The sequence below is a fragment of the Oncorhynchus clarkii genome, chromosome 13, assembly GCF_045791955.1.
Source record: "Oncorhynchus clarkii lewisi isolate Uvic-CL-2024 chromosome 13, UVic_Ocla_1.0, whole genome shotgun sequence".
NCBI classification, from domain to species: Eukaryota; Metazoa; Chordata; class Actinopteri; order Salmoniformes; family Salmonidae; genus Oncorhynchus; species Oncorhynchus clarkii.
In genome coordinates, this window is record NC_092159.1 from 54,913,953 (window position 1) to 54,937,091 (window position 23,139).

Genomic DNA, 23,139 nt, shown 5'->3' on the forward strand with positions numbered 1-23,139 from the left:
TCCTAATATTGAGTTGCACCCCCTTTTGCCCTCAGAACAGCCTCAATTCGTCGGGATTGGACTCTACAAGGTGTCAACAGCGTTCCACAGGGATGCTGGCCCATATTGACTCCAATGCTTCCCACAGTTGTGTCAAGTTGGCTGGATATCCATTGGGTGGTGGACCATTCTTGATATACACAGGAAACGGTTGAGCATGAAAAATCCAGCAGTATGCAGTTCTTGACACACTCAAATCGGTGCGCTTGGCACCTACTACCATACCCCATTCAAAGGCACTTCAATCTTTTGTCTTGTCCATTCGCCCTTTGAATGGCACACAGACACAATACAGGTCTCAGTTGTCTCAAGGCTTAACAATCCTTCTTTAACCCATCTACTCCCCTTCATCTACACTGATTGAAGTGGATTTAACAAGTGACATCAATAAAGGATCATATCTTTCACCTGGATTCACCTGGTCAGTCTATGTCATGGAAAGAGCAGGCGTTCTTAATGTTTTGTACACTCAGTGTATATCATATTTGATATTTTTTAAGTAATTTGACTGAAAGGAAACGCTATAACAAAGGGGGTCATATTTATTTATTTTATATTATTATTATATATATTTTAAAATTATTGTCACATAAATCGGATTGGTGCAGTGACATGTGTTGTTTTACAGGGTCAGCCATACTGTAGTAGTAAGGCGCCCCTGGAGCAAATTAGGGTTAAGTGCCTTACTTTTAAAATGTTTTGCAACAGAAAATCAAAAGGAACGTATCTTATTGGACAAGTCCAGATAGTCCCTCTCTGTTTCAGTCCATTTTCTTCTGTTTGGTGCCTAATGAATACACCCCAGATGATGGTAATGAATATGAGTGACATTTAACTGAGGGTAACATCTGTAATCTGAGAGTACTCCTTTTCACCTCAGGCTGCAGTGAGCCCCTCTCACTGGGGTGAAACGTTCACCTCTCACTCCTATTCTCCCCCCCCCCCCCTTCTGTCACTCTCCTAGACTGCACCTGTCAGGTTAGGCAACTGTCTTCAGCAACAGCTCCATATGATTGCCTCAAGGTGCATACTAGTGTTTGTGTGTGTGTGTGTGTGTGTGTGTGTGTGTGTGTGTGTGTGTGTGTGTGTGTGTGTGTGTGTGTGTGTGTGTGTGTGTGTGTGTGTGTGTGTGTGTGATGCACATGGCTGCCTCATTAACACAATGAGGTCACTCTATTGTCACATCAATCAGCGAGAGAGAATCAGCGAGCCTATATGAGTTTGCATATAGAGCTCAAGTGTGTTATAGCTCTGAGCATTTGTTTAACATGCAATGCACATGTTAATGGTGTGTGTGTGTGCATGTGTGTGCACGTACTTTAAACCCGTGTGTGTGCGAGTGTGTCTGCATTTAGGTGTCTAAGTGTGTGTATCTGTGTGTCAGATCTGTGTCTGTGTTGTCATTATGTCCATCCTCTCCATGGTCACGCTAAAGAATTGGGCCTGGGGCCAGGTCGGGACGGCCAAAGAGTTTCCTGTACTAATACTCCAAATCTCAGATTAAATACAATCCCATTGGAACATTAGAGCAGACAACAAAGGCTCCATGCTTTAACGAATGCAGCGTTTCTCTATTATCTTCTGTCTGTGTGGCAATGGCACGGGGATATTGACAGATAGACTGTGATTACAAGGATTAAGAAGGCGCGACTCTCTGGACAGAAATCAATGTGACTGTTACTCAAATTCTCCTCCGAAGCAGAGCAACGGTATCCGACTAACCCGCTGGTTACGCGGGATATCGGTGAAGAGGCAATATCCCGAGCAGAAGCAGTTGGATACAATTTCAGGCGGTGTAGAGGGGTAACAACAACAGATCACCCCCCAATCCTAGTGGGTTGATTGCGCTCATAGTAGGCTGCGCAGATCTGGCACGGGGCGGGTTATGTGTCACTCACTTCACGCCTCCCTGAATAGATCGAATCGAAGGGCTGAGGACGCGCGTGTTCAAGCAGAAGGAGAAACCAGCATCACAACACCGTTATACTCATAGCTCCGAACCAACCACAGACCGAATGTGGAAGGGAAGAACTTGATGCCAAGAACCATAAATGAACCACGGATTATCATTTCAATTTTAATCCGAAATAGAGTGTACTGAATCGCCGGCCAATAGACAGATTTGGGTGAAAGGTGTATGGACGTGGTGCTAAAGAGGAATTGACGGGAAACCCGCGGTCAGCACACCAATTTGTTGGAGGGGAGAATATAGGACTGCCTACAGAGCAGAAGCGGACTGGAGAGAGAGAGAGAGAGGGAGGACGGAGTGCAGTGAAGTGAGTAGATTGTGGTTTCTCCCGTTGCTCCACGTAGAGCTGTCATGTTCGCTGGCTGTTCAAAGAGGGATTAAAATGACGCATGTTATGCAGAGCTCCTAACTGTCATACACGTTGATGCAGTCAGTCACGAGATGTGCAGCAGGGGGAGCTGAGCCTCGACCCGGGCAGTGAACAGTGTAAAGGTGCGCAGCAGTGACAGGGAATCCGTCTGGATTTAACGCACGATATTTTGTGTACAGTGTGGATATTAAAGTTGCATTCGTGTCTTTTATTTATTTAGATTATTCCTAATTTATTCATCACAAAAGGGGGTTCGTTGGGGAAACGCACCATTGAACAAAGGATTTAGGAGAAACGACAACTGTAACCCAATTCTGCCATTCTGAGTGCGTCTCCCTTCTGGCGTGTCAAATCGGGACAGTTACCAGCAGAGAAAAAGTACGGTTGAATACAGTGTTCTCTGTCTGGTTCCTAACCCGGGAGAGGGTTGACCACAGAGTTTTATCTCTCCTAACCCAGGAGAGGGTTGAATAATTCGGTCGGGGGCGCAGAGCTGATCCACAGCCGTGGGAATGTGGGTGGAAAGTGTAAACGCAAACGAAGCAGGAGGGCTTCAACTCTAAAATGTGACTTTTTCCAATACATCCCCGCTACACAAGTGACACGTGCATTCTGCAATCGTTTCCATCGGATTTGTTTACGTCGCACAAGGTACGTTCCCTCGATTTACCCTCGAGTATCGATCGATATAAACGAGAGAGGGAGGGGAGTGATTCAAGAGAGAGATTCGATTGGTATACGTGCATGGTTTTCTGTGAACGTGATATAATCATTGTCAATGGCCAATTGGTAGTTTTAGCACGACACTATTGTTAGAGGTTAAACTGGACACTGGCTATTGTAGGGTTCGTCATTCACAGGGGTGGAAGTTGCCCCCTTGACAGTCTTGTGTGAGTGCTGGTCATGTGGCTGCACCAGATGCGGGGTTCTAATGTGTAAACTTGCCAGGTGGTCTGGTATTTGTCTTTGGGCACGTTGTTGGGAAAGCTCTATCATTGAGAAGAGTGCAATTGCTGCCGCAATTCGGGGCGTTCCTGCATGTGGGCATTCCTGCTTCTGCAGGAACCCCTCATTATACTTATATTGGTCCATTTTTTAAACTGGGAGATTCCAGTACAGTAGGTGGCAGTAATGCGCAATAACGTTGGATGCCAAACGCCAATAAACCCAACAGAAGAAGGGGTGGGGGCGACAATGGTAGCTAGCTGTACACCAGTAGACAGTTTCCTTCACCCACATTTCATGCAGGAACCAATGGGATGCTCAGGGCCATGCCTTAGTGAGTGGCCTTGACCTCAAGGGTAATTGATGAAAAGGACCGTCTGCCACTTGACCAAGCATAACATCAATAACAACATCTAAGCTTGAGTGAGGGTAAACGGCAATACTGTTTACATCAGAATCATATGTCAACCCAGTACATGAATGATGCCTCTGCTGTGCTCTGCCATTGATGTCATAGCTCACAGTGCATAATATGAGCAGCATGGTCTCCATGGTGGTTGACACCATTTGGGGATTTCATGTAAATGCACATTTCCAATCATATCCATGGATGTTCTATGTTTCCCCTATATGCTGCAAATCTTGCAGCCACTGAAAAAAACCCCACCAGAGTAAAAACATCAGATCATCTGAGAAACCTCAGCTGCTGAACAAAATCTTAGGGGAAACACTGATGTTCTCTCATCCTCAAACACCCTCCCTTCTCTATTTTTGGAAACATTCAAGGTGAGATTATATTCTTTATTTAGGAATTGAGATCACCCCCGCCAACCTAACAATGGGTGGGCCCGGGTCCCCCCACTAACAATCCTTTCTGGAAACCCCTCCGGACCCTCCCATGTGGTCAGTATTGTTTAAGGGAGGGGGGGTTTACTGAGCCTGTAAAAATAACATTCTCTAAATAGGTATCTGCCTAAAACAGGGACTTGGTCAGTGAAAGAGTTAAAGGCAAGGCCAGCAACACTTAGGACCAGATTATTTTTGGCCTCTAGCAAGCACCCTGACCTAACCAGAGCTACGATTCTACTATACTGGGTAAGTGACCACTGCTGACCATTCATACATCAATGATGATGCACTTATTACTAGGTCATAACAACTGAATCAATGTAACTTTGCTCTGGAACATGGGAGAGGATCTCTTCCAGCATACATGTACAGGACATTACCTTCTTTGACTTGACCATTGTTGTGTCATTGGCAGTGAGGGAATGGTGTCAGACAAGATAGTTATTTGGTCTACCTACCCGTACTTGGTCTCTGGTGCTGTGGTGTAGTCATGTTGATGATTGTATGTAGGGCTGGGCGATATGGCCTAAAAATCACATCTCTATTTATTTATTTAAACTTATGGGCAGTTCACAATATATTAGATTTTTTTAAATCATATATATAACATACAAAAAAAACGATATATAAATTTGCTTTGTTGTACAATTAAAGCATTTCAAACAGTCTGCAATAATGTAATGAATTCAGGTACTGTGAAGTTATACATATACTAAATATAAGCCTCCACAACCATAAGACACACTAATAATTTAATTATTGAACCTGCTTTTATTTTAACCTGCTTTTTTTGCAATAATCACTGATTTGACTTTCAAGGCACTTTGGAAGTGCCCTTTTTGTTACAAATGTAACCAGGACCAGAACCACGCAGAAGGCCCCTTCACTAATAATGAACAACTTCTAATCAGATTGTCTTGGTCACATACACATGGTTAGCAGATGTTAATGCGAGTGTAGCGAGATGCTTGTAGGGAACTTCTTGTAGCAGCGTTCTAGAACATTAACACAGGTCTCAGAAACAATCTCTCACACACACAAGCCCACGTGTTGGTGAGTAGCCAGCTAATATTTATATTTCTTTTATTTATTTATTTTTTTAATTTGACCCCTTTTTCTCCCCAATTTCGTAGTATCCAATTGTTGTAGTAGCTACTATCTTGTCTCATCGCTACAACTCCCGTACGGGCTCGGGAGAGACGAAGGTTGAAAGTCATGCGTCCTCCGATACACAACCAACCAAGCCGCTGCTTCTTTAACACAGCGCACATCCAACCCGGAAGCCAGCCGCACCAATGCGCCGGAGGAAACACCGTGCACCTGGCCACCTTGGTTAGCGTACACTGCGCCCAGCCCGCCACAGGAGTCGCTGGTGCGCGATGAGACAAGGACACCCCTACCGACCAAGCCCTCCCTAACCCGGGCGACGCTAGGCCAATTGTGCGTCGCCCCACGGACCTCCCGGTCGCGGCCGGTTACGACAGAGCCTGGGCGCGAACCCAGGACTCTGATGGCACTGCTGGCGCTGCAGTACAGCGCCCTTAACCACTGCGCCACCCGGGAGGCCCTAATATTTATATTTCAACTTGAGCCAACGTGGATCTATTTGCTGTCTAACAAGGTAGAACAGTTGAATTGTTATGAACACACCCTTCTGTCCGTCTCCCACTGTTTGAGCAGCATGTTAGCCTGTCCACTTCGTTCAAATGTTGAAATCAAGTGGCCTACCTTATGTCTCAGAATGAGAGCGATTTGCCAATTCCTTATATAATTATGTTTGATGCTTATTGCACATTTATAAAACACAGAATAGACATAGCTGTCATAGCTGTACAACAGTCTTTGGCTAAAATGCAGCTAGCGGTATGTGGCACCACGCATGACAAACTGAGCATGAATTTTCCAGAATCAATGTTCATTGCATTGTATATTAGTAGTCTTTGTTATCTGTTTTAACAAAGCTGGTGTATCTGTGGACTTATGTATTGTATATAGTATTTTTCTGCTGTGGTTTTTATATAAGCCCTTGGGCTTCCAAACACACCTTCAAACCGAAATATGTATTGTTGTTTATCACTTGTTTTCTTTGTGCAAATAAATTAAACTAAACTTAAAAATGTAACTTCAAATTGATACTCCTGTTTTGGTAGTGTCTGCTCTGCGCACAATCTGAGGAGTTGAGACATAAAAAGGGTATGGTTAGAAAGGTTAATTCCTCTATTCCAGTAAAGTAATGTCTCAATGTCTCATTCTGTTGGACCAGACCTGAAATGTAAATAGCTGGTTGAAACCGCTTGTCAGAGGAAGAAGTGATCTCTCATCTTTGTAGTTGTGAGTGGCAGGGGCACTGTGTGTGGGGGAGGGAGGGGCTCTGTGTGTGGGGGAGGGAGGAGCTCTGCGTGTGGGGGAGAGGCTCTGTGTGTGGGGGAGAGGCTATGTGTGTGGGGGAGGGAGGGGCTCTGAGTGTGGGGGAGGGAGGGGCTCTGTGTGTAGGGGAGGGAGGGGCTCTGTGTGTGGGTGAGGGAGGGGCTCTGAGTGTGGGTGAGGGAGGGGCTCTGAGTGTGGGGGAGAGGCTCTGTGTGTGGGGGAGGGAGGGGCTCTGAGTGTGGGGGAGGGAGGGGCTCTGTGTGTGTGGGGGAGGGGCTCTGAGTGTGGGGGACGGAGGGGCTCTGAGTGTGGGGGAGGCAGGGGCTCTGTGTGTGGGGAGGGAGGGGCTCTGAGTGTGGGGGAGGGAGGGGCTCTGAGTGTGGGGGAGGGAGGGGCTCTGTGTGTGGGGGAGGGAGGGGCTCTGTGTGTGGGGGAGGGAGGGGCTCTGAGTGTGGGGGAGGGGCTTTGTGTGTTGGGGAGGGGCTTGGTGTGTGATGGGAGGGGCTCTGTGTGTGTGTGGGGGAGGGGCTTGGCGTGTGGGGGAGGGGCTTGGCGTGTGTGTAAACGGTAAGGTGCACAGTCACAGCAAAAGGAGAGAAGGAGACGAGACCAAAAAGACAACATGAGAATAAGCGGACATAAATGCTCTGAAAAAAATGTAAACAGTAAAAACTAGATTCTTGCGATACAGGCATTTTAATTAACGTGCAAAAACATAAATTAAAATTAATTTGATATATCGCCCATCCCTAATTGTATGTGGTTAGAAATGCCATGGGTGTCTCTGAGTGTGTTCTGTGTTCTAGAATGTACTTAATGAAACAGATCAGGGACGGTTTAAATTCCATTCAAAATGTCTTCTTTGTTTATCCTACAAGGGGCGATTACACTCTTAGAAAAAAAGGTGCTATCTAGAACCTAAAACACTACTGCGGCAGTCCCCAATAATGATTCCAGATAGAACCATTTTGGGTTCCATGTTAAATCTTTTCCACAGAGGGTTCTACATGGAACCCAAAATAGTTCTACCTGGAACCAAAAAGGGTTCTCCTATGGGGACAACTGAAGAACCTTTTTGGAACCCTTTTTTCTAAGAGTGTATGCTGGACATGGCCTGCAAAGGAGAAGTAGACTACATACAAATATGCAATATTATTCTGAGGTCCTGTCTTTGGTGTCACACAGAGTGAGTTAGTCATCATTCAAACCTCGAACACCTGATGTTTTACCCTCTGGCCTTCTTCTCTCTCAACCATATGTACCTTATGCCAACCATGTGTATATCTGGTAGAGCTGTGTGTGAGACAGAGAAAGAGAACGTATGAGCATGTCATATCTTCATCAACGCCTGAGTTTCCTCTTGTGTGCACGTGTGTCTGTGCTCAGAGGCAACAGCTTGACTCATCACACAACAATCACACAACAATCCCTTCCACGCTACAGCTTCCTCCGCACATCCTGCTCTCCTCTGTTTCTCTCCTCTCACCTTCTCTCCATTCCACTCCCCAGCACAACCCACCCCACTAATTCTTCTTCTGATCATTATAATATAACTCAGACATGCTCTCTGACTCTCTCTCTGATCATTATAATGTAACCCAGACATGCTCTCTGACTCTCTCTCTGATCATTATCATGTAACCCAGACATGCTCTCTGACTCTCTCTCTGATCATTATCATGTAACCCAGACATGCTCTCTGACTCTCTCTCTGATCATTATAATGTAACCCAGACATGCTCTCTGACTCTCTCTCTGATCATTATCATGTAACCCAGACATGCTCTCTGACTCTCTCTCTGATCATTATCATGTAACCCAGACATGCTCTCTGACTCTCTCTCTGATCATGATCATGTAGCCCAGACATGCTCTCTGACTCTCTCTCTGATCATTATCATGTAACCCATGTAACCTGACTCTCTCTAATCATAAAAAATTGGACTTAATTGCCAAGTCAATTAGCATATGGTCACACTGTGAGACCCAGTCACATGTTAATGAGGACTAATTATCCAGGCCTGGGATGCCTGGAGAGGTCTGGGGACCATGGAGGGAGGCACAGAACTATCCCTGTCTGTCTGTCTGTCTGATCATCAGTGTGTTTGTCTGTCTGATCAGTCTCTTTGGCATAGTCTTTATTTATTTATCTCCATCTCTCTCTGTCTCTCCGGCATAGTCTTTATTTATTTATCTCCATCTCTCTCTGTCTCTCTGGCATAGTCTTTATTTAATTATCTCCATCTCTCTCTGTCTCTCTGGCATAGTCTTTATTTATTTATCTCGTTATTTCTCTCTCTCATTGCCACAACCCTCTCTCTTTCTCTCTCATTCTCTCTATTCCACCTGTCTCCTCTCTCTTCCTCAGTCTTTCTCTATCTTATTCTCTGTCACTCCCTCCATTTATCTGACACACAGCTGTGGAAGCCCGACGACGTCAGTGAAGGAACATGGTGTTATTGTGAGATGGAGGAAAGAAAACAGGTCTTTAAAAATAACTAGTATGGAGTCCTGTCAACCACCCAGTCTAGAAAACAGGTCTTCAAAAATAACTAGAATGGAGTCCTGGCAACTTGCCAGTCTAGAAAACATGTATAAAAAGAGCTAGTATGGAGTCCTGACAACCTGCCAGACTAGAAAACAGGTATAAAAATAACTAGTATGGAGTCCTGCCAACCTGCCAGTCTTTAAAAAGAGCAGTATGGAGTCCTGCCAACGTGCCAGTCTTTAAAAAAAGCTACTATGGAGTCCTGACAACCTGCCAGTCTTTAAAAAGAGCTAGTATGGAGTCCTGCCAACCAGCCAGACTAGAAAACAGGTATAAAAATAACTAGTATGGAGTCCTGCCAACTTGCCAGTCTAGAAAACAGGTATAAAAAGAACTAGTATGGAGTCCTGCCAACCTGCCAGACTAGAAAACAGGTATAAAAATAACTAGTATGGAGTCCTGCCAACCTGCCAGTCTTTAAAAAGAGCAGTATGGAGTCCTGCCAACGTGCCAGTCTTTAAAAAAAGCTACTATGGAGTCCTGACAACCTGCCAGTCTTTAAAAAGAGCTAGTATGGAGTCCTGCCAACCAGCCAGACTAGAAAACAGGTATAAAAATAACTAGTATGGAGTCCTGCCAACTTGCCAGTCTAGAAAACAGTTATAAAAAGAGCTAGTATGGAGTCCTGCCAACCTGCCAGTCTTTAAAAAGAGCTAGTATGGAGTCCTGCCAACGTGCCAGTCTTTAAAAAAAGCTACTATGGAGTCCTGACAACCTGCCAGTCTTTAAAAAGAGCTAGTATGGAGTCCTGCCAACCAGCCAGTCTAGAAAACAGGTCTTCAAAAACAACTAGTATGGAGTCCTGCCAACCAGCCAGTCTAGAAAACAGGTATAAAAATAACTAGTATGGAGTCCTGCCAACTTGCCAGTCTAGAAAACAGGTATAAAAAGAGCTAGTATGGAGTCCTGCAAACCTGTCAGTCTTTAAAAAGAGCTAGTATGGAGTCCTGCCAACCTGCCAGTCTTTAAAAAAAGCTACTATGGAGTCCTGACAACCTGCCAGTCTTTAAAAAGAGCTAGTATGGAGTCCTGCCAACCAGCCAGACTAGAAAACAGGTATAAAAATAACTAGTATGGAGTCCTGCCAACTTGCCAGTCTAGAAAACAGGTATAAAAAGAGCTAGTATGGAGTCCTGCCAACCTGCCAGTCTTTAAAAAGAGCTAGTATGGAGTCCTGCCAACGTGCCAGTCTTTAAAAAAAGCTACTATGGAGTCCTGACAACCTGCCAGTCTTTAAAAAGAGCTAGTATGGAGTCCTGCCAACCAGCCAGTCTAGAAAGCAGGTATAAAAAGAACTAGTATGGAGTCCTGCCAACCAGCCAGTCTAGAAAACAGGTATAAAAAGAACTAGTATGGAGTCCTGCCAACCAGCCAGTCTAGAAAGCAGGTATAAAAATAACTAGTATGGAGTCCTGCCAACCAGCCAGTCTAGAAAACATGTATAAAAAGAACTAGTATGGAGTCCTGACAACCAGCCAGTCTAGAAAACAGGTATAAAAAGAACTAGTATGGAGTCCTGCCAACCAGCCAGTCTAGAAAACAGGTATAAAAAGAACTAGTATGGAGTCCTGCCAACCAGCCAGTCTAGAAAACAGGTATAAAAAGAGCTAGTATGGAGTCCTGCCAACCAGCCAGTCTAGAAAACAGGTATAAAAATAACTAGTATGGAGTCCTGCCAACCAGCCAGTCTAGAAAACAGGTATACAAATAACTAATATGTAGTCCTGACAAACTGCCAGTCTTTAAAAAAAGCTACTATGGAGTCCTGACAACCTGCCAGTCTTTAAAAAGAGCTAGTATGGAGTCCTGCCAACCAGCCAGTCTAGAAAACAGGTCTTCAAAAATAACTAGTATGGAGTCCTGCCAACCAGCCAGTCTAGAAAGCAGGTATAAAAAGAGCTAGTATGGAGTCCTGCCAACCAGCCAGTCTAGAAAGCTGGTATAAAAAGAGCTAGTATGGAGTCCTGCCAACCAGCCAGTCTAGAAAGCAGGTATAAAAATAACTAGTATGGAGTCCTGCCAACCAGCCAGTCTAGAAAGCAGGTATAAAAATAGCTAGTATGGAGTCCTGCCAACCAGCCAGTCTAGAAAACAGGTATAAAAAGAACTAGTATGGAGTCCTGCCAACCAGCCAGTCTAGAAAACAGGTATACAAATAACTAATATGGAGTCCTGACAACCTGCCAGTCTTTAAAAAAAGCTACTATGGAGTCCTGACAACCTGCCAGTCTTTAAAAAGAGCTAGTATGGAGTCCTGCCAACCAGCCAGTCTAGAAAACAGGTATAAAAATAACTAGTATGGAGTCCTGCCAACCAGCCAGTCTAGAAAGCAGGTATAAAAAGAGCTAGTATGGAGTCCTGCCAACCAGCCAGTCTAGAAAGCAGGTATAAAAATAACTAGTATGGAGTCCTGCCAACCAGCCAGTCTAGAAAGCAGGTATAAAAAGAGCTAGTATGGAGTCCTGCCAACCAGCCAGTCTAGAAAGCAGGTATAAAAATAACTAGTATGGAGTCCTGCCAACCAGCCAGTCTAGAAAGCAGGTATAAAAAGAGCTAGTATGGAGTCCTGCCAACCAGCCAGTCTAGAAAACAGGTATAAAAAGAACTAGTATGGAGTCCTGCCAACCAGCCAGTCTAGAAAACAGGTCTTCAAAAATAACTAGTATGGAGTCCTGCCAACGAGCCAGTCTAGAAAGCAGGTATAAAAATAACTAGTATGGAGTCCTGCCAACCAGCCAGTCTAGAAAGCAGGTATAAAAAGAGCTAGTATGGAGTCCTGCCAACCAGCCAGTCTAGAAAGCAGGTATAAAAATAACTTGTATGGAGTCCTGCCAACCAGCCAGTCTAGAAAGCAGGTATAAAAAGAGCTAGTATGGAGTCCTGCCAACCAGCCAGTCTAGAAAACAGGTATAAAAAGAACTAGTATGGAGTCCTGCCAACCAGCCAGTCTAGAAAACAGGTATAAAAAGAACTAGTATGGAGTCCTGCCAACCAGCCAGTCTAGAAAACAGGTATACAAATAACTAATATGGAGTCCTGACAACCTGCCAGTCTTTAAAAAAAGCTACTATGGAGTCCTGACAACCTGCCAGTCTTTAAAAAGAGCTAGTATGGAGTCCTGCCAACCAGCCAGTCTAGAAAACAGGTATAAAAATAACTAGTATGGAGTCCTGCCAACCAGCCAGTCTAGAAAGCAGGTATAAAAAGAGCTAGTATGGAGTCCTGCCAACCAGCCAGTCTAGAAAGCAGGTATAAAAAGAGCTAGTATGGAGTCCTGCCAACCAGCCAGTCTAGAAAGCAGGTATAAAAATAACTAGTATGGAGTCCTGCCAACCAGCCAGTCTAGAAAGCAGGTATAAAAAGAGCTAGTATGGAGTCCTGCCAACCAGCCAGTCTAGAAAGCAGGTATAAAAATAACTAGTATGGAGTCCTGCCAACCAGCCAGTCTAGAAAGCAGGTATAAAAAGAGCTAGTATGGAGTCCTGCCAACCAGCCAGTCTAGAAAACAGGTATAAAAAGAACTAGTATGGAGTCCTGCCAACCAGCCAGTCTAGAAAACAGGTCTTCAAAAATAACTAGTATGGAGTCCTGCCAACGAGCCAGTCTAGAAAGCAGGTATAAAAATAACTAGTATGGAGTCCTGCCAACCAGCCAGTCTAGAAAGCAGGTATAAAAAGAGCTAGTATGGAGTCCTGACAACCTGCCAGTCTTTAAAAAGAGCTAGTATGGAGTCCTGCCAACGTGCCAGGCTTTAAAAAAAAGCTACTATGGAGTCCTGACAACCTGCCAGTCTTTAAAAAGAGCTAGTATGGAGTCCTGCCAACCAGCCAGTCTAGAAAACAGTTCTTCAAAAATAACTAGTATGGAGTCCTGCCAACCTGCCAGTCTAGAAAACATGTCTTTAAAAAGAGTTAGATGATGTAGTTTGGAGTCCTGCCAGTCTAGCATCTCTTCTGAAGACAGATTAAAGCCCCCCAAGGCCCCCATCCTTGCCTGACCTCTCCATCTCTTCTCTGACCCCTTCATTTGCCCTTGGGCTCTGGCTGCGTTGTGATTCTTCCACTTTTCCCCAAGTGTACACTCGTAAACTCCCCCTCATGGATTTAAAAGAAATAGACAGGTCAAGGAATATTGTTGAAACTTGGTCCAGCCATGCTTGCACAAGTCCAATGCCTTTAAATGCATTGAGAGAATCGTACCAAAAAAGTATTTTTAAGTGCCATCCAATATGGCGATTAGTCACCAACTTTCATGGTCGATGCAATGCTAACAACAGTACCTTGTTCCTAATGAAGCACCTTCGTTACAGTACTGCTGCTGATCCCCAAAAATATTACAGAAATGAATCAATTTACGTTAAGATGACGTCCCCTATAAATGATGCAGCGTCCCTCCCCTTGGGACAATACATGTCAGTTAATTACTGTAGCTCCCGACCTTGGGCCAATCAGTGTCATTTAGTAAATGCTGTATCTCTATGGCAAGACACATCGTTCACCCAAGTTTAGTCCGAATCTGGTCTGTGCTGTCTGAGATATCGCATGTGACTAATGTACGAAGGAACGGACAGAGAGAGATCCACAGTCCCCTCCCCGATTCTGTAGACGACATTACAGCCGGGAGTCGGGAGCAATAGTACTTCAAAAGGCTAATTAGTAATGAATTATTATGGCTACCTTACGACATGATGACTAATGTGGCATGGAACAGAACAGGCAGATGTGAGGCAAGCTTTGGTCCATCTCCCGGAAATGACCTGCTGACCCCAACAACATCTGTCTATCTCCACATCTGGAGCCCTGCACGGGCTAGGGTTAGGACACACACACATGCATGTGCACACACATATACACACACATATACAGAGCATTCGGAAAGTATTCAGACCCCTTGACTTTTTCCACATTTTGTTATGTTACAGCCTTATTCTAAAATGGATGAAATAAAAACATTTCCTCATCAATCTACACACAATAACCCATAATGACAAACGAAAACAGGTTTTTAGAAACACACACATATATATATATACACACACATCTAAACGCATGCACATACTCACACCCCCCCTCCACAAACAAACACACAAAATCGATTATTTATCATCTCTATCCATATCAAATGAATGACAAAATTGCTAAAAGACTGAGGAGAGGAGAGTGAGTTGAGAGAGATCCTAGTCAGAAAATGTAATCATCTACCCAATTATGGTTATGGTAATTACACAGCATCTGGTAGTGCACTGTCTAGGGTAATTGTAGAGGACGATAATTGTAGAGGATTGCTCTGTAGGTTTCTGCTTTTGACTTGAGGTACTGAAGACGGTTCTTGCTGTCGTAGCCATGAGCAATTGCATTATTTATAGGCCTTATAAATGCAGTTGCAATGTGTTGGTATTAATTGTAGTGTAGTATATTGTAACATTGATGTGAAGTTGTATACTATGTATGTAAATGATGCATTGGTGTGTAAATGGTGCGTAGAACCAGTGTGCAGTGAGAGCTATTGGGGAGTAAGATAGTAAGGCTGCGTTTATACAGGGAGCCCAGTTTTTTTTGAGAGCTGACCAATCAAACCAGCTCTGAAAAATACATGATGTGAAAAGATCTGATGTGATTGGTCAAAAAAAAACAATTAGTGGGAAAAAAATATCCAAATTGAGCTGTCTGAACTAAGCCTAAGTGTATACAGTGCATTTGGAAAGTATTCAGACCCCTTGACTTTTTCCACATTTTGCCTTATTGATTAATTTATTAAATAGTCCACCCCCCCTCATCAATCTACACACAATACCCCATAATTTTGTATTTAAAAAAAATAAAAAATAACTTTTCTCTCCAATTTCATTGTATCCAATACTATCTTGTCTCATCGCTACAACTCCCGTACGGGCTCGGGAGAGACGAAGGTTGAAAGTCATGCGTCCTCCGAAACACAACCCAACCAACTCCCGCTTCTTAACACAGCGCGCCTCCAACCCGGAAGCCAGCCGCACCAATGTGTCGGAGGGAACACCGTGCACCTGGCTACCTTGGTTAGCCGGCCCGCCACAGGAGTCGCTGGTGCGGCGATGAGACAAGGATATCCCTACCGGCCAAACCCACCCTAACCCAGACGACGCTAGGCCAATTGTGCGTCGCCCCACGGACCTCCCGATCGCGGCCGGCTGCAACAGAGCCTGGGCGCGAACCCAGAGTCTCTGGTGGCACAGCTAGCGCTGCGATGCAGTGCTCTAGACCACTGCGCCACCCGGGAGACCACAATACCATTAATGACAAAGCATTTTTTTTAGCAAATGTATAAAATTACAAAAAATGGAAATATCACATTTACATAAGTATTCAGACCCTATATTGAATCATCTTTGGCAGCGATTACAGCCTCAAGTCTTCTTGGTTATGACGCTACAAGCTTGGCACACATGTATTTGGGGAGTTTCTCCCATTCTTCTCTGCAGATCCTCTCAAGCTCGGTCAGGTTGGATGGGGAGCGTCGCTGCACAAATATTTACAGAGATGTCGATCGGGTTCAATTCCGGGCTCTGGCTGGGCCACTCAAGGACATTACGAGACTTGTCCAGAAGCCACTTCTGCGTTGACTTGGCAGTATGCTTAGGGTTGTTGTCCTGTTGGAAGGTGAACCTTCGCCCCAGTCTGAGGTCCCGAGCGCTCGGGATCTCTCTGTACTTTGCTCCGTTCATCTTTCCTTCGATCATGACTAGTCTCCCAGTCCCTTCCTCTGAAAAACATCCCCACAGCTTGATGCTGCCACCACCATGCTTCACCGTAGGGGTGGTGCCATGTTTAAATCTTGGTTTCATCAGATCAGAGAATCTAGTTTCTCATGGTTTGAGAGTCTTTAGGTGCCAAACTGGCTGTCATGTACCTTTTACTGAGTAGTGGCTTCCGTCTGGCCACTCTACCATAAAGGCCTGATTGGTGGAGTGCTGCAGAGATGGTTCTTCTTCTGGAAGGTTCTCCCATCTCCACAGAGGAACTCTGGAGCTCTGTCAGAGTGACCATCAGGTTCCTTGTCACCTCCCTGACCAAGGCCCTTCTCCCCCTATTGCTCAGTTTGGCTGGGCGACCAGCTCTAGGAAGAGTCTTGGTGGTTCCAAACTTCTTCCATTTAAGAATGATGGAGGCCACTGTGTTCTTGGGGACCTTCAATGCTGTAGAATATTTTTGGTACCCTTCCCCATATCTGTGCCTTGACACAATCCTGTCTCGGAGCTCTACGGACAATTCCTTCAACCTCATGTCTTGGTTTATGCTCTGACATGCACAGTCAACTATGGGACCTTATGTAGACAGGTGTGTGCCTTTCCAAATCATGTCCAATCAATTTAATTTACCACAGGTGTACTCCAATCAAGTTGTAGAAACATCTCAAGGATGATCAATGGAAACAGGATGCACCTGAGCTCAATTTTGAGTCTCATAGCAAAGGGTCTGAATACTTATGTAAATGTTTTCGTTTGTCATTATGGGGTATTGTGTGTAGATTGATGAGGAAAAACATTGATTTTATCCATTTTAGAAAAAGGCTATAACATAACAAAATGTGGAAAAAGTCAAGGGCTCTGAATATTTTCTGAATGCACTGTGTGTGTTTTGACACTGTGCGTTATAAACTGACACACACTTATCTCTACATACATACACTAAACATTTAGGGTAACAAATATTCAGTGTGCAGAGGTAAAGAGAATGAGATGCATTGTGGGAACAGTAGTCATTGTTATTCACACATAACAACACTGTGTACCACAGATCCCTCAGCTGCAGCTCTTGCCTCCATATCTGTAACTGTGAGGAGGATTAGGGTGCCTAAGCAGGCAGACAGTGCAGACAGTGCAGCAGAACTGGTAGTAGCTGGATTCTGGATCCCTCCTTCCCCATTACATAAGAGAGAGGGAGAGATAGAGGGGTAGAAGAAAATCAAACAGAGCGTGAGGAGATGGTGAGAAAGAGGGAGAGGAGGAGGTAGAGAGCGCATGGGGAGCATAAGAGGGGAAGGAAAGAGGGAGGATGGTAGAGAGAGATGTGGGGTAAGGCAGGGGTTTTGCTGTACCATATGATCGGGTGTTGGGTGAAAGACGGAGACAGGGAAGGAGAGAGCTGAGAAAGGGAAGAGGGAAGTAGTGCGAGTGAATAAAGAAAGAGAGGGATGTAGGGTAAGGAAGGGGATTTACAGTACCGTGTGGTTGGGTGTTGAGAGGGAGGAAAAGAGAGAGAGTGCCAGGGAGGGGCACATGGTTCACATCCCATCTTCAAATGTGGCAGAGAGATGAGAATGCTGTTCTCTTTACAGCAGGGGAGGGGGAGCAGATTCAACATAAATAGAAGATTTCAACTGAGGGGAGGACAGAAATGGCTACAGAGGGATAAGAGGGGGCAAAGGGAGTGAAAGACAAGACGGATGGAGAGAGAGAAATAGAGAGAGGAGTGGCAGCTAAGGGAGAGCAAGAGAGGGGGCAGAGAGAGGGAAATGGACGATATAGAGAGGGAAATAGACAAATATAGAGAGGGGACAGAGATAGGGAAATAGACAAATATAGAGAGGGGACAGAGAGGGAAATAGACGGATATAGAGAGGGGGCAGAGAGAGGGAAATGGACGATATAGAGAGGGGACAGAGAGAGGGGAATGGACGATATAGAGAGGGGACAGAGAGAGGGAAATGGACGATATAGAGAGGGGACAGAGAGAGGGAAATAGACAAATATAGAGAGGGAACAGAGAGAGGGAAATGGACGATATAGAGAGGGGGCAGAGAGAGGGAAATAGACAAATATAGAGAGGGGGCAGAGAGAGGGAAATGGACGATATAGAGAGGGACAGAGAGAGGGAAATGGACGATATAGAGAGGGGGCAGAGAGAGGGAAATGGATGATATAGAGAGGGGACAGAGAGGGAAATAGACAATATAGAGAGGGGACAGAGAGGGAAATAGACGATATAGAGAGGGGACAGAGAGATAAAAGGGATGAAGACACTAAAGTTTTTTTCTGCTATGGAGGAAGGAAGGCTGGGGGGCTCTACTTCACATTACTCATATGAGGGAGGGAGGGAGGGAGGGAGGGAGGGAGGGAGGGAGGGAGGGAGGGAGGGAGAGTGTTTGGGTGGTTGTCTCTGTCAGTACTCTGTGTACCATCTCCAGCCTGTCAGACAGTCGCCCTACACAGAGTGGAAGCCATCTGTGCCAGATTGAGTGAGTAAGTAAGTAAGTGTGGGAATGAGTGAGTGAACGGACAAGAGAGGGACTGAGTGTGGAGGTGAGTGAGGGACTGAGAAAGTGAGAGAGGAAGCGACTGAAAGACTGATTGTATAGATGGTTGGTTGAGCGGGTGAATGAATGAATTGATAGATGGATGGATGAATGGATGAATTGATAGATGGATGACTGGAGTGAGCATGGTGATGTAGCACTCTTGATCTCTCTCCAGTACTGTATGTGTGTTGAAACTCAGCATCACTACCTGTCTGTTACTATATGTTCTGAGTCTGTACTCCACACTGCAGCCTCACAATGTGGTTTTCATTCCCTGTCACAAAGCAGAGCCAGAGAGAGAGGGAGAGGAAACAGCAGTCTGCATGGTTGTGTGGGGATGAGTGAACCCCCTCTGTCCTGTCCTCCCTCTCTCGCTCCTGTCTTTTCAGAGATGGGGCGTAACCATGGTTATCAGGGGCTCTGCCAGAACAAAACATTGTGTGAGGACTGAACACAACACCCAGAGCTGTCTGTGTGTCCTTACATCCGTATGTGTGTGCTTGTGCCAGTGATGTGCGTGTGTGTGCGCATGCATGCGTGTGTATGAGTAGAGTTAGCAACGTGTTTAGGGGTGTGTGTGTTTGCCTGCATGTGCGTGTGCGTGTGCGTGTGTGCGTGTGCGTACGTGTGTGTGTGTGTGTGTGTGTGTGTGTGTGTGTGTGTGTGTGTGTGTGTGTGTGTGTGTGTGTGTGTGTGTGTGAATAGAGTTAAAGCCATGCTTAGTTGACTCATCCTTGTGGAAGCGCTGATTGCTGTTAATATAAACCAGTGGTAACCAGTGGTGGAAAATAAAGGGATTTAAGGTTTCACCTGTACTCTCTGAGCCCTGGGCATACTTGGCAAATCACAATGCACCAAAGTCGTAAACAAGTCCTGTGTTTTTAAACATGCAAAAATAGCATTGCTTAAATAATGACTGTGAACCCTCTTGAGACATTCGCCCAGCTAACACAGAACATTCCCACAACCAACATATTTTTACCCAATGTTCTGAGAACTAACATTTCTGATTGGAATGCCTCTTGGGACATTAGCCCAGCTAACATAGAACATTCCCACAGCCTAAAAACAATGTTCCCTTAATGTTTTGGGAACCAAAATGTGTGAGCTGGAGAACTACCTACTAGGCCTACACAATGGCAAACATATGGGCGGTTGTTGCCCAGACACTCAGGGCTACAGGTCAGGTGCCCACTGATCTAGCGATTCCTCACCCTCCTAATGGTTAAGGTCAGGATTGGAGGTTAGGTAATCTGATCCTAGATCTGTGGTTAAGCTGCAACTTGTATCTCAAGCCAATCAGTCAGAGCTGCAGGTCGGGTGTCAAGGCATGACTTCTCACCCCTGACCCCAGTGACCCCTGTGGGCCTTGAGCCCAGGATTTACCTCAAGCATGCCTCCTGTCCCTCACACACACTCGACCTTGGTTTGAAACGTGTCTGCCTGCAAGAGAGGGCTCAAGGTAGAAGTATCCCCAGTCCCCACTCCTAACCTTAACCCAGCTCCCACTCCTAACCTTAACCCAGCTCCCACTCCTAACCTTAACCCAGCTCCCACTCCTAACCTTAACCCAGCTCCCACTCCTAACCTTAACCAATTGATGAACGATAACATTGACCATGAATGGGTGGTTAGGAACAACTTCTACCTACAGGTAACTTCCAAAGAAAGGAAACACCAACATAAAGTGTTTTAATAAGGCCACCATGAGAACTTCAATGCACCTTGGCATAGATTATACAAGTGTCTGGAACTCTATTGGAGGGATGCGACACCATTTCACGAGAAATTCCATAATTTGGTGTTATGTTGATTGTGGTGGAAAATGCTGTCAAGCGCCTCTCCACAATCTCCCATTAGTGTAAATCAAATAAGTACTAGAATGAATCTAGTACTGAAAGCACAAGCTACAGCTAGCTAGCACTGCAGTGCATTCAATGTGGTCAGTAGTTGACTCAAATAGAGAGAAAGACAATAGTTTTGAACAAATTAATTTCTTTAAAAATTAAGGAGAAGCAGCAGAGAGAGAGATAGCTATATTTTGTATTTCTTTTCACTTAGCTAGCTAATTTAGCCTACTCAAACACCGGGCTCAAAGAGAGGAATGCTATTTATGTTAGCTAGCTGGCTAAGGCTATCCAACATAGGAACTCATCCAAGTCAAGATAAGCTTTCAGTTGTATTAATGTATTGCCACCAGGGCCCACCGGTGTAACTGCTAAACCTCTTGTTGGACAATGTACTGCATGATTGTAGCGGGTTTACTAACATGTTAGATCTTGTAGCTATGTTGCCTACGATGTTAGCTAATATGGTAACATATGGTATGAAGGTTTAGCTTGGAAAGATTTTTTCGCCTGGCCACAGACAGCTGACGTGTTGTGCACTGAAGTGCACAAGCGAAGGGAAAAGGTGAGAGGAGGAGAGCGTGTTGATGCCAGAAGGAATTATACAACAACAAGCAAGTGATGTTGCTGTTTGTATGTGGCTGCTATGAAGGTGAACTGTGTGATCAGGGGTGTATTCATTCCGCCGATTCTGTTGAAAAACATTTCTTAAATGGAAGAAAACGGAATGAAATGAGGATAAACCTACCGGAATTTGTCCAATAGAAACTCTTGTTGGCAACTGTTTGGACGAATGATTCCCCCCTTATCAGCTAGATGCAGGAAAGAGTGCGCAAGGTGGTATTGAATGTGTCACTGTCTGTCACCTTGATTACTCCAATTTGTCCATCAACCTGTGCATCTACATTGTAAACTTTCATTCATAGGCTAGGATGTAGCAACCTCATGATGGGTATAGGGAAAATGTGAGTTATGTAGGCTAGTAGCCTAAAGTTATTGCTGTTACATTGAACTGGGTGAATAGAATATGAATGACAGTCACCCAATATGCTGTAATATAAATAAGTTCAATAAATTGTCCTCCCTAATCATAAATGGCACCGACTGCCACTGATGTAAATATTATGCTACTGTCTATTAATGGCACATTGAAGCAGATATAGTATAGCACAGATATAGCACAGCACAGATATAGCACAGCACAGATATAGCATAGCGCAGATATAGCACAGCGCAGATAGAACAGATATAGCATAGAACAGATATAGCATAGCTCAGATATAGCATAGAACAGATATAGCATAGAACAGATATAGCATAGCTCAGATATAGCATAGAACAGATATAGCATAGCTCAGATATAGCATAGAACAGATATAGCATAGAACAGATATAGCATAGCTCAGATATAGCATAGAACAGATATAGCATAGCTCAGATATAGCATAGAACAGATATAGCATAGCTCAGATATAGCATAGAACAGATATAGCATAGTTCAGAAATAGCATAGCACAGATAAAGACAGTGGCTGGAAGCCTTGCTGCACCAGATATCCTCGACACACTCATAAAGCTGTCTGTAATCTGAATTAGTCTAAGCTGCCTTGGAGCGAACCAACACCCTGATGGAGGGGTTTAATGCCAACATTCATGAATCCAAAATGGTGTATTTTTCTCTTTTGGATCCCATTACCACTATCAGCGACCCCAGGTTATTTCCATGAGCCAGACCTAATTAAGGCTAACCACAGGGCTTTTCCCATTACTGAGCCTAACCAAACTGCACTGAGCTGGGTTGTGTACACATCCAACATTCTGTAGTTGCAGGAACCATGCTAAAAAGGACAATGTGCAAAGACAATATGTCACCCAGTCAGTTTGGTTTGGGTGGGCATGATAGTGTGAACAGAGTGAAAGGGTTGTGTAGGGTCTGTGTTGTTATGTCAGCCAACACAGTTTGGTTTGGGTGGGCATGATAGTATGAACAGGGTGAAAGGGTTGTGTAGGGTCTGTGTTGTATTTGTGTGGTTGTGTGTGTTAGAGTGACGCGTGGTGAAGGTTTAAAATGAATGCAGTGCTATTGACTGTATGAGGCAGATAGCAGATAGGAAAGTATGTCTGAAAGGTCAGTGTGTGATGTGTCGTGAAGGGACCGGACAGATGTTGTTGACTGTTACTAGGCTGGTTTAAAAACAGGCTGGTGTGTCAGTGTGAATGTGTGTGTGTGTTTATGAGTTTAGATACAGCCTTACATACTGATCCTACAGTGTGTTCGTTGTCTCTTTAGAAACTTATGAGGGATCGTCTTGTGTGTATTTGTTTTGTTTATGTGTGTTTGTTTTGTTAGGATGGGATAGGATAGGATGGGATAGGGTAGGATGGGATAGGGTAGGATGGGATAGGATAGGATAGGATTAGGGTAGGATGGGATAGGGTAGGGTAGGATGGGATAGGATTAGGATGGATGGGATGGGATGGATGGGATAGGATGGGATAGGATAGGATGGGATAGGATAGGATGGGATAGGGTAGGATGGGATAGGATAGGATAGGATGGGATAGGGTAGGATGGGATAGGATAGGATGGGATAGGGTAGGGTAGGATAGGATAGGATGGGATAGGATAGGATAGGAGGATGGGATGGGATGGGATAGGATGGGATAGGGTAGGATGGGATAGGATAGGATGGGATAGGATAGGATGGGATAGGGTAGGATGGGATAGGGTAGGATGGGATAGGGTAGGATGGGATAGGATAGAATGGGATAGGATGGGATAGAATGGGATAGGATAGAATGGGATAGGGAGTCAATGTGATGGAGAAACAGACAGTCACTGTGAGGTGATATTGATTTCCTAAGTTGCCCTACTCTGGCTGTCAGTGCTTTCTGAAGATCTTCATTTTAAATGTGTGTGTGTGTGTGTGTGT

The 23,139-nt window shown here is 44.8% G+C and overlaps 1 protein-coding gene across 6 annotated transcripts in view; it reads left to right on the forward strand.

Annotated features, from left to right (window-relative positions):
* Window positions 1-1,812: 1,812 nt before the first annotated feature.
* Window positions 1,813-23,139, forward strand: part of LOC139365144 (G protein-coupled receptor, class C, group 5, member Ba) — a 29,092-nt gene continuing 7,765 nt past the window's right edge. For 2 of the 6 annotated variants that reach the window (XM_071102567.1, XM_071102572.1), the window contains exon 1: window positions 2,326-3,029. The gene's annotated coding sequence lies outside the window, so the exon portion shown is untranslated. The other 4 variants (XR_011626542.1, XM_071102569.1, XM_071102570.1 and 1 more) reach the window with 4 other exon arrangements.